The sequence below is a fragment of the Castor canadensis genome, chromosome 7 (genome assembly GCF_047511655.1).
Source record: "Castor canadensis chromosome 7, mCasCan1.hap1v2, whole genome shotgun sequence".
Lineage (NCBI taxonomy): Eukaryota > Metazoa > Chordata > Mammalia > Rodentia > Castoridae > Castor > Castor canadensis.
Window position 1 is genome coordinate 89,004,930 of NC_133392.1, and position 11,746 is coordinate 89,016,675.

The 11,746-nt window shown below is 38.6% G+C and overlaps 1 non-coding gene across 1 annotated transcript; it reads right to left on the reverse strand.

Moving 5' to 3' along the window:
• Positions 1–2,119: 2,119 nt before the first annotated feature.
• On the reverse strand, positions 2,120–2,192 carry Trnaa-ggc (transfer RNA alanine (anticodon GGC)). The gene has a single exon. It is a non-coding gene; the product is annotated as a tRNA-Ala (tRNA).
• Positions 2,193–11,746: the final 9,554 nt, after the last annotated feature.

Genomic DNA, 11,746 nt, shown 5'->3' on the forward strand with positions numbered 1-11,746 from the left:
GTCAAGATTTTATTTAATTCATTTATGAGAGAAGTGGCAGAGTGACAAATTTGATTCAATGTATAGAGTCAGTGGAAAAAAATGCTGAAATGAAATTAACAAATTAGATGTAAAATTAGTTAATATTCTACAGGGCAATGTCATCATTGCTATAGTTTGGATTTGGAATGCACCCCAAAGTTCTATGTATGAAAGGCATGATTCCCTAGCTCATGACGTTGAGAGGTGGTGGAAACTTTAAGAGTTGGGATCTAATGGAAGGTCTTTTGTCATTGGGAAAATACCCTGGAAGGGAATAGTGCGACCCCTTTCTTTTCCTCTATTTGTTTTCTGGGCATAAGGAGTGCTTTGTTCTGCCACACAGTCCTGCTCTGATGTACTGTCTCAACACAGGCCCAAAAGCAATGGGGCCAACCAATCATTGACAGAACCTTCCAGAGTCTGTCTTTCTCTCTCTCTCTCTTTCTTTCTTTCTTTCTTTTTCTTCCTTCCTTCCTTCCTTCCTTCCTTCCTTCCTTCCTTCCTTCCTTCCTTCCTTCCTTCCTTCCTTCCTTCCTTCCTTTCTTCTCTCTTTCCCTCCCTCCCTCTCTCCCTCCTTCCTTCTTTTATTTTAAGATAGGGTCTTGTTATGTAACCCAGCCTGGCCTTGAACTCATGCTCTTCCTGCAGCAGCCTCCCAACTTGTGGGATTTCAGGCATGTACCACCACATCTGGTTTCAAAATTTTGCTCATTAAAAGTTGATTATTTCATGTATTTGTTACTATAACAGCAAGTGGCAAAAACAATCATAATCTTCGAGTTATAGCATCATTTAATGGAACAAATACCATCACACGTTATCAGTTTTCTACAAACCTAAGCTCAAATTTTATAGAGTTAGAAAGGATCTGGGCCTATCAAGTAATGTTAGACCATAGGGAGGTCAACTTACTGGAGGCTGCCATGCTCAACTCTATTTCTCTGTCCCTGTGTTTGAGCTGTGGGAAGTGGGGACAGAATGACCAAGCTCCCATCTCTGGGTATTTGAAAAATCAAAGACATGAAACAACAACAACAAACGTGACACTAGACTGTATAATACCAGATGGCCCATCAGAGGGGTCCTAGCATGATCAGAAGCTTGCCCAAGCCAGGTGCTTGTGGCTCATGCCTGTAATTCTAGCTACTTGGAAGGCTGAGATCAGAAGGATCACAATTCAAGGCTAGTCTGGGCAAATAGTTCACAAGACCCCATCTCCAAATAACCAGAGCAAAATAGACTGGAGGTGTGGCTCCAGCAGAGCACAAGCCCTGAGTTCTTTTGCAAGAGCAAAGCCCTGAGTTCAAACTTCAATCTCCCCCACCACCAAAAAAAAAAAAAAGCTTACTCTTTTTTTTTAAACTTATTTTCAAGTTTATAATCATTTTTCTTTTTTTTTTAATTGTTGTGCTGGATGGGGATACATTGTGATGTTTATAAAGGTTCTTACAATGTATCAAATATATCATACTTGAATTCACCCCCCTCCACCATTCTCCTTTATTCTGCCCCCTGTCCCTGCAGTCATTTTCTGAATAACAGAAGAATTTTGTGGTGGTTTATAGGTAATATATGGGCTGGTGATTACAATATTGTTGGAGGTAGATAAATAAAGCGTGAAAAGTGTGTTTCTATGTGTTTTAAACTCATTTTGCTTGTTTGGAGGACATTGTTAAGAATGCTGCATGAATTTTCTCTTACGTAGGGGTTTGCTTTTTCTGTTTTGATTTTTAGTAAGTGCATCTATTATTTGGTGAGATTATCTGGAAATTCTAGATCTGAAAATTGGTTACAGATATATAAGGATTTCTTTAGTGGAGAAGAATCTTTGGGAAAATTGTTATACCAGATTCATTTGGATTTTTTAAAAAATTGCTGATTACTGGTTGTTCTAATAAGCACTACAGTGGTTTTTATAAAGAAAAGGGAAAAGATAAAGAACACAGGACATGGATCACCATCCTCTGAAAAATATACTTTTTTCTTGGTTTTATCTTAAGGAAATCTGAACAGACATCTTGAAGACCACAATGTCTTTCTTTGCATGTCAAATTACAATCAGTAGTGTTAAATTTTTTTAATTTTTTAAAAATATTTTTGGCAGCACTGTGGTTTGAACTCAGGGCCTCATGCTTGCCAGGCAGGTGCTCTACCACTTGAGCCACTCTGCCAGTCTAAAATCTTTCTAAAAGTTAAATTTTTTCCATGCTCTTTTACTTTGCTAGAAGGCCTGAAAGGCTACTACATTATTAGCTAATAAGACCCAGCCACCACCTCCATGCTGTAAAGACTCAATTTAAAAATTCAGGAGCGGTAGTGAGGCACTCCCCTTGCTCTCTGACACAGGATTTGTAGTGGATGCCTTTGTGTATTACCAGGAATAAAGTTAAAGACATTTAAGAGAAGTTCTCAGAACATGAGTTCAAATAGGCTGTTCTTTTCCCTGATCTCTTGGAATGCCGCAACCTCTGAAAGCTTGAATATTCTTTCTTTGTAAACTGAATGACCTGATTTTTATCTCTATTTGGATTCCAGGAGGAAGCATGATGTCATTTCAACCACTGGCCAGAAAACTTCTTGCTTAATGAGCACTTTGAGCTTACTGGCAGTCAAGAAGGCTTTTGTTTATTTACTGTGCTTAGAAGCCTGGGTCAAAAATCCTTCTTCTCTGGCTCTTCAGAACAAGTTTACTAACCCATCCTTGTTTGTGAGCCAGTCTCAGATAGTGACAGGTAGCCAAATACAGCCCGCTCCCAAAAGGTTATAAAACCTAAGAGGTCAATAGGACAGGAGAGAGGAGCTGAAATGCCATCAAATCTTGGTTTTCTGCCTCCTTCTTATGGTATCTAAGTCATCACTATCTGACCCCATGTGGAGGCGGAGTTTCAGCCAGACATGCTGTGGCAGGTGTGTGCCACTCTTCCTGCCACAGCTCCCACATACTCTTGTCCCCACCCCCAAACTTCCCTCAGCTGCTTGAACAGTTGCTGGTGGGCTTGGATGGCTTCCACTGGTAGGCAGCTGTTGGGATGTGTCCTTTCAGTGGAAATAGGTCTCTAGGACCCTGGTTCCCAACTTCTGGGAGCAATGCCAGGAATGTAAAAAGAGAAAAAGTGTAGTGGGCTGATGTCTACTTGTGGTGTATGGTAAGCTAAGCATTGGGCAAAAGAGGTAGAGTGTTAAGGAAAGCAAAGTGAATCCTATTCTCCAATTGAAATTGGATAACATCCCTCACTCTGAATATTTTTCTTTGTCATGCACTGAGCTGCACATGTTAACCATGTGCAGTTTCAGGAGTTTTGACATTCACATCCACTTGGGAAAAATCCACCTCCAGAATGATGTGTCAATGTACGTGCATCGATTGTACCAAAGCACGCCTCGATGGGGGATACTGAGAATGGAAGAGGCTATGTGTGTGAGTCAGGGAGGTAGATGGGAAATCTCTGTGCCTCCTCTCGATTTTGCTGTGAACCTAAAACTGCTCAAAAAATAAAGTCTATTAAAAAAATTCATCAGCTCAATCAGGATCGTCACTCCCAGAAGTTTCTTAATAATCTTTGCTAACCCCCCTGTCTTTCCCTGTCCAGGGTAACCCTGATCTGCTTCCTGTCAGTAGAGATTAGTTTAAACTTTCCAGAATTTTACATAAATGAAATCATACATTATGGGTTCTCTTTTTGGCTGGTTTCTTTTCTAAGCATGTTAGTTATGAATATCAATATTTCATTCTTCTTATTGCCAAGTAAAATTCTATTCATAGCTATGACACTATTTACCTACTGAGAGACACATGGACTGTTTCAGTTTTTGTTTATTACAAATAAACTTATAATGAATATTTGTGTACAAGTCACTCTATTGAGATATATTTTCATTTGTCTTGTGCAAATATCTAGGGTTGAAAAGGCTGGGTCAAATGGGAAGGGTATATTTAACTTAAAGAAATTGCCAAACTGCCAAAATGTACAGTTTTACATTCCCCTTGTTGGTGTATGAGACTTCTAGCTCTTGTATGTCCTCCTTAAAATGTATGGTCATTTTCAATTTCAGACTTCGTAATAACTTCACAAGTATAGTTCTACTTTGCGTTTTCCTAGTGATTAACAATAAGTATATCCTGTTTTTTCCTTTGTCATTTGTATATCTTTTTTGGTGCAGTTTCTATTTAGATTTTTTTGCCGAATTTATTTATTTATTTATTTATTTATTTGTTTTTGCCTCCCTTTATTTTTTTTTATTTATTTTTTTCATTTTTCTTTTATTATTCATATGTGCATACAAGGCTTGGTTCATTTCTCCCCCCTGCCCCTACCCCCTCCCTTACCACCCACTCCACCCCCTCCCGCTCCCCCCCCCTCAATACCCAGCAGAAACTATTTTGCCCTTATCTCTAATTTTGTTGTAGAGAGAGTATAAGCAATAATAGGAAGGAACAAGGGGTTTTGCTGGTTGAGATAAGGATAGCTATACAGGGCATTGACTCACATTGATTTCCTGTGCATGGGTGTTACCTTCTAGGTTAATTCTTTTTGTTCTAACCTTTTCTCTAGTTCCTGGTCCCCTTTTCCTATTGGCCTCAGTTGCTTTAAGGTATCTGCTTTAGTTTCTCTGCATTAAGGGCAACAAATGCTAGCTAGTTTTTCAGGTGTCTTACCTATCCTCATCCCTCCCTTGTGTGCTCTCGCTTTTATCATGTGCTCATAGTCCAATCCCCTTGTTGTGTTTGCCCTTGATCTAATGTCCACATATGAGGGAGAACATACGATTTTTGGTCTTTTGGGCCAGGCTAACCTCACTCAGAATGATGTTCTCCAGTTCCATCCATTTACCAGCAAATGATAACATTTCGTTCTTCTTCATGGCTGCATAGAATTCCATTGTGTATAGATACCACATTTTCTTAATCCATTCGTCAGTGCTGGGGCATCTTGGCTGTTTCCATAACTTGGCTATTGTGAATAGTGCCGCAATAAACATGGATGTGCAGGTGCCTCTGGAGTAACAGTCTTTTGGGTATATCCCCAAGAGTGGTATTGCTGGATCAAATGGTAGATCGATGTCCAGCTTTTTAAGTAGCCTCCAAATTTTTTTCCAGAGTGGTTGTACTAGTCTACATTCCCACCAACAGTGTAAGAGGGTTCCTTTTTCCCTGCATCCTCGCCAACACCTGTTGTTGGTGGTGTTGCTGATGATGGCTATTCTAACAGGGGTGAGGTGGAATCTTAGTGTGGTTTTAATTTGCATTTCCTTTATTGCTAGAGATGGTGAGCATTTTTTCATGTGTTTTCTGGCCATTTGAATTTCTTCTTTTGAGAAAGTTCTGTTTAGTTCACATGCCCATTTCTTTATTGGTTCATTAGTTTTGGGAGAATTTAGTTTTTTAAGTTCCCTGTATATTCTGGTTATCAGTCCTTTGTCTGATGTATAATTGGCAAATATTTTCTCCCACTCTGTGGGTGTTCTCTTCAGTTTAGAGACCATTTCTTTTGATGAACAGAAGCTTTTTAGTTTTATGAGGTCCCATTTATCTATGCTATCTCTTAGTTGCTGTGCTGCTGGGGTTTCATTGAGAAAGTTCTTACTTATACCTACTAACTCCAGAGTATTTCCTACTCTTTCCTGTATCAACTTTAGAGTTTGTGGTCTGATATTAAGATCCTTGATCCATTTTGAGTTAATATTGGTATAGGGTGATATACATGGATCTAGTTTCAGTTTTTTGCAGACTGCTAACCAGTTTTCCCAGCAGTTTTTGTTGAAGAGGCTGCTATTTCTCCATCGTATATTTTTAGCTCCTTTGTCAAAGACAAGTTGCTTGTAGTTGTGTGGCTTCATATCTGGATCCTCTATTCTGTTCCACTGGTCTTCATGTCTGTTTTTGTGCCAGTACCAAGCTGTTTTTATTGTTATTGCTTTGTATTATAGTTTGAAGTCAGATATTGTGATACCTCCTGCATTATTCTTTTGACTGGCCTCTTGTGTTTCCATATAAATTTCACAGTAGATTTTTCAATCTCTTTAATGAATGTCATTGGAATTTTGATGGGAATTGCATTAAACATGTAGATTCCTTTTGGGAGTATTGACATTTTTACTGTGTTGATTCTACCAATCCATGAGCATGGGAGATCTCTCCACTTTCTATAGTCTTCCTCAATCTCTTTCTTCAAAGTTTATAGTTTTCCTTGTAGAGGTTGTTCACATCCTTTAAGTTAAGTTTACACATAGGTATTTGATTTTTTTTGAGGCTATTATAAATGGAATTGTTTTCATATATTCTTTCTCAGTTTTTCATTGTTAGTGTGTAGAAATGCTAATGATTTTTCTGTGTTGATTTCATATCCTGCTACCTTGCTGTAGCTATTGATGGTGTCTAGGAGCTTCTGAGTAGAGTTTTTTTGGGTCTTTCAGGTATAGGATCATGTCATCTGCAAATAGGGATATTTTGACAGTTTTTTTACCTATTTGTATTCCTTTTATTCCTTCTTCTTGCCTAATTTCTCTGGCTAGGAATTCCAGTGCTATGTTGAATAGAAGTGGAGATAGTGGGCATCCTTGTCTAGTTCCTGATTTTAGAGGGATAGGTTTCAGTTTTTCTCCATTAAGTATAATGCTGGCTGTAGGTTTGTCATATATAGCTTTTATAATGTTGAGGTACTTTCCTTCTATTCCTAGTTTTCTTAGAGCTTTTATCACGAAATGGTGTTGGATCTTATCAAAGGCTTTTTCTGCATCTACTGAGATGATCAAATGGATTTGTCTTTGCTTTCATTAATGTGGTTTATTATGTCTATTGATTTTCATATGTTGAACCACCCGTGCATCCCTGGGATAAAGCCTACTTGGTCGTGGTGAATAATCTTTTTGATGTGTTGTTGAATTTGGTTTGCCATTATTTTGTTCAGGATTTTTGCATCAATGTTCATTAAGGAGATTGGCCTATAGTTCTCCTTTTTGGAGGTGTCTTTGCCTGGTTTTGGGATAAGTGTAATACTGTCTTCATAAAACGTGTTAGGCAGTTTTCCTTCCCTTTCTATTTCGTGGAACAGTTTAAGGAGGATTGGTATCAGTTCTTCTTTAAAGGTCTGATAGAATTCAGCAGAGAATCCATCAGGTCTTGGACTTTTCTTTTGGGGAGACTCTTGATTGCTGCTTTAATTTCATTTTGTGTTGTAGATCTATTCAGGTGATTAATTTCCTTGTGGTTCAGTTTTAGATGATCATATGTATCTAGAAATCTGTCCATTTCTTTAAGATTTTCAAATTTATTTGAATATAGGTTCTCAAAGTAGTCTCTGATGATTTCCTGGACTTCCATGGAGTTTGTTGTTATCTCTCCTTTTGCATTCCTGATTCTACTAATTTGGGTTTTTTCTCTCCTCATTTTAGTCAGGTTTGCTAAGGGTCTATCAATCTTGTTCATTTTTTCAAAGAACCAACTTTTTGTTTCATTAATTCTTTGTATGTTTTTTTTGGTTTCTATTTCATTGATTTCAGCTCTTATTTTTATTATTTCTCTCCTATTTGTTTTGGGATTTGCTTGTTCTTGTTTTTCTAAGAGTTTGAGATGTATCATTAGGTCATTGATTTGGGATCTTTTAGTCTTTTTAATATATGCACTCATGGCTATAAACTCTCCTCTCAGGACTGCCTTAGCTGTGTCCCATAGGTTCTGATAGGTTGTGTTTTCATTTTCATTGACTTCCAGGAACTTTTTAATTTCCTCTTTTATTTCATCGATGATCCATTCTTCATTAAGTAATGAGTTACTAGTTTCCAGCTGTTTGCATGTTTTTTGTCTTTACTTTTGTTGTTGAGTTCTTTTACTGCATTGTGATCAGATAGTGTGCACGGTATTATTTCTATTTTCTTATATTTGCTGAGGCTTGCTTTGTGCCCTAGGATATGATCTATTTTGGAGAAGGCTCCACGGGCTGCTGAGAAGAATGTATATTGTGTAGAAGTTGGATGAAATGTTCAGTAGACATCAAGTAGGTCCATTTGATCTATTGCATATTTTAGATCTCGGATTTCTTTATTGAATTTTTGCTTGGATGACCTATCTATTAATGATAATGAGGTGTTAAGGTCTCTCACAACCACTGTGTTGTAGTAATATATGTTTTTAGGTCTTTGAGGGTATGTTTGAAAATTGGGTGCATTGACATTGGGTGCTTACAGGTTGATAATTATTATTTCCTTTTGGTCTATTTTCCCTTTTTTTAGTGTTGAATGTCCTTCTTTATCTTGTTTGATCAATGTAGGTTTGAAGTCTACTTTGTCAGAGATAAGTATTGCTACTCCTGCCTGTTTTCGGGGGCCATTGCCTTGGTAAATCTTCTTCCAGCCTTTCATCCTAAGCCTATGCTTATTTCTGTGGGTGAGATGGGTCTCATCATCTTTCTTTTTTTTTTTTGGATCTTTCTTTTTAATCCATTTCATCAAGCGGTGCCTTTTGATGGGTGAATTAATTCTGTTAACATTAAGTGTTAGTACTGATAGGTATGTGGTGATTCCTGTCATTTAGTTGTCTTAGTTGTTTGAAGGTTTGATTGTGTGTACCTAAGTTGAAGTTACTCTCTTTCTTGCTTTTTCTTTTCCTGTAGCTTGGTGCTGCCTGTCTTTTCATGGTTAAGTTGGGTGTCACTTTCTGTGTGCAGAATCCCTTGAAGAATCTTTTGTAGTGGTGGCTTTGTGGTCACATATTGTTTTAGTTTCTGCTTATCATGGAAGACTTTTATTGCTCCGTCTATTTTGAATGATAGTTTTGCTGGGTAGAGTATCCTGGAGTTGAAGTTATTTTCATTCAGTGCCTGGAAGGTCTCACCCCACGCTCTTCTTGCTTTTAATGTTTCTGTTGAGAAGTCTGCTGTGATTTTGATGGGTTTACCATTGTATGTTATTTGTTTTTTCTCTTTTACAGCCTTCAATATTCTTTCCCTAGTTTCTGAACTTGTTGTTTTAATGATGATATGTTGTGGGGTAGTTCTATTTTGATCTGGTTGGTTTGGTGTCCTGGAGGCCTCTTGCATCTGTATGGGAATATCTTTCTCTAGATTTGGGAAATTTTCTGTTATTATTTTTTGAATATATTACACATTGCTTCGCTTGCACCTCTTCTCCTTCTTTGATGCCCATGATTCTCAAGTTTGGTCTTTTGATGGTTTGGTGAGTTTTTGCATTTTCTTTTCACAGGTCTTGAGTTGTTTAATTAATAGTTCTTCGGTTTTTCCTTTAATTACCATTTCATCTTCAAGTTCTGAGATTCTGTCTTCTGTTTGTTTTATTCTGCTTAATTGGCCTTCTGTTTTGTTTTGCAGTTCTGTTTCATTCTTTTTTCTGAGGTTTTCCATATCCTGGGTAGTTTCCTCTTTAATGTTGTCAATTTTTCTCCTGAGTTCATTTATCTCTTTATTCATCATGTTCTCTGTTTCACTTTGGTGTTTATACAGTGCTTCTATGGTTTCCTTTATTTCTTCTTTTGCTTTTTCAAATTCTCTATTTTTGTTTTCTTGGAATTTCTTGAGTGTCTCCTGTACATTTTGGTTGACCCTATCCAGTATCATCTCTATAAAATTCTCATTGAGTACCTGTACTATGTCTTATTTTAAATTATTCTTGTGGGCTTCATTGGGTCCTTTGGCATAGTTTATCTTCATTTTGTTGGAGTCTGGATCTGAGTATCTGTTTTCTTCATTCCCCTCTGGTTCCTGTACTAATTATTTGCTGTGGGGAAACTGGTTTCCCTGTTTTTTCTGTCTTCCCATCATTGTCTTTGGTGTTGTTACTGTCCCTGTACTATGTGCGTTTAAGTATTTTCTAGCTTGTAATAATAACAATGGTAATATTTAGAATGGAAGGGTGAGCTGAGATGGAAATCAAGAAGTTAAAGAATAGGAACAAACAAATACACAGACAAGAAGGAGAAAACAGAACAAGGTTTCAGACAAGGAAGTTTCAAAGGTATAAACAGGGAGCATTAGTATACTAATCGACAGTAAGCTGAACAGACATTAGAGAGAAAGAGAGGATTGAAAATCAAAAATAAAAAAATAAAGATAAGAATAAAAATAAATGTAAATGAAAGAAATATCTATATATAAAAATGAATTAAAATAAAATGAAAAATAGAAAATTAAAAAAAAAAACCAAAAAACCAAAAAACCTCCAAGTTCAAATGCAATGAAGTTTCAGTCTTAATAATTTGGGTGTCTGTCTCAGTCTCCAATCCTGGAGATGGTGCCTGAGATGTTGTTTTGTAGTTGTCTCATCAAAGGGGATGCATAAAGTAGAGCAAAACTACACATACACATACACACACACACAAAAAAAAAAACCTCATCAAGTGTCCCAAGTTCAAATGCAATACAGTTTCAGTAAGTTTTTCAGCATGCAGGTGTAATTTGGTTGTTCTCTCATCAAAGGTAGGGAAAAGAATTAAAAAAAAGAGTCTGGAGACAGTTCTGAGAATGGTATCTGAAGCTGTGGCTTGCCTGCCCGCTGTTGTCAGCCTGCTGTTGCTGGAGGCATTATTTATGCAGATTTCTGGTGTGAGCTTAGCACTCACCTGGCCCCACAGGCTTTGTTTGCTCAGAGTTCTCCTGTGTGGGAGCCTCTGCTACAAGCTTTCCCCTTTCCAAGCACACTGGGAAAGGTGACACTGCACCTGCGTTCTCAGGCCTGTGTCTTTATTTACAGTTCATGTGGGAGGTGGGTCTTCCCCCCTCTCCTGTGCAGTTTTCCTCCCACCACCACTTTCACAAGCTTTCCTGCTCCTGATTACTGGGCGGTGCTGCTGCTCCTGCCAGCCGCCATGTTTGTTTACAGTTCACGTGAGAAGTGGGTCTTCCCTCCTCTCCTGTAGAGTTTTCCTCCCTCCACCACTCTCACAAGCTTTCCTGCTCCTGGTTGCTGGGCACGTGCCCCCGCTCCTGCCTGAGCTTCTCCGGCCCGCCCGGCTTGCTTATTTACAGTCCCGGGAAGGATTCCCTTCCCTCAATCTTCAGTGCTCAGTGCGCCCCACCCTCTTTCCCACGTGCCTTTATTGTTCTTATTGCTTATTAGTCAGTTTCTCTTTTTTCCCTGGGTGGAGGTCAGTCTGAACAGAGGGCTATGCTGCTCTGGCCCAGGCTTGTCTGTGCGAGTACCATGGCACCGCGAAGCTCACCTGGTCCATGTCTTCCCAAGCCGTCTGTGCACAGGCAACTGGCGGCTCAGGGGCCCTCCTGGTTTCTCCGTTTAACATGAAGTGGATATTCTCTGCACCGGCTGGAGGTGTGGAGGGGTCAAAGTTATGCCTCTTCTCAGTGATTATGCCTGCAAAGTGTGTCTCCAGCATCTCTCCAAGATTTCACTATAGGATGCTCACTTTCTGCTTCCTCCCTCTAACCGCCATCTTGGAATCAGCAAAAATGTTTTAAGACAGGAGAAAGTGGGATGACATATTAGAGGTGCTAAAGAAAAACAAACAAACTGCTAACCAAGAATACTATATGCACTGGGAGCCAATGGCTCACACTTGTAATCTTAGCTACTTGGGAGGCTGCAATCAGGAGGATTGCAATTTGAGACCAGCCCAGGCAAATAGTTTGTGAGAATCTATCTCCAAAATAACCAAAGCAAAATGGTCTGAAGGTGTAGCTCAAGTGATAGAGCACTTGCTTTGCAAGTATAAAGCCCTGAGTTAAAAAAAAAAAAGTATACTATATCCCACAAAACTGCC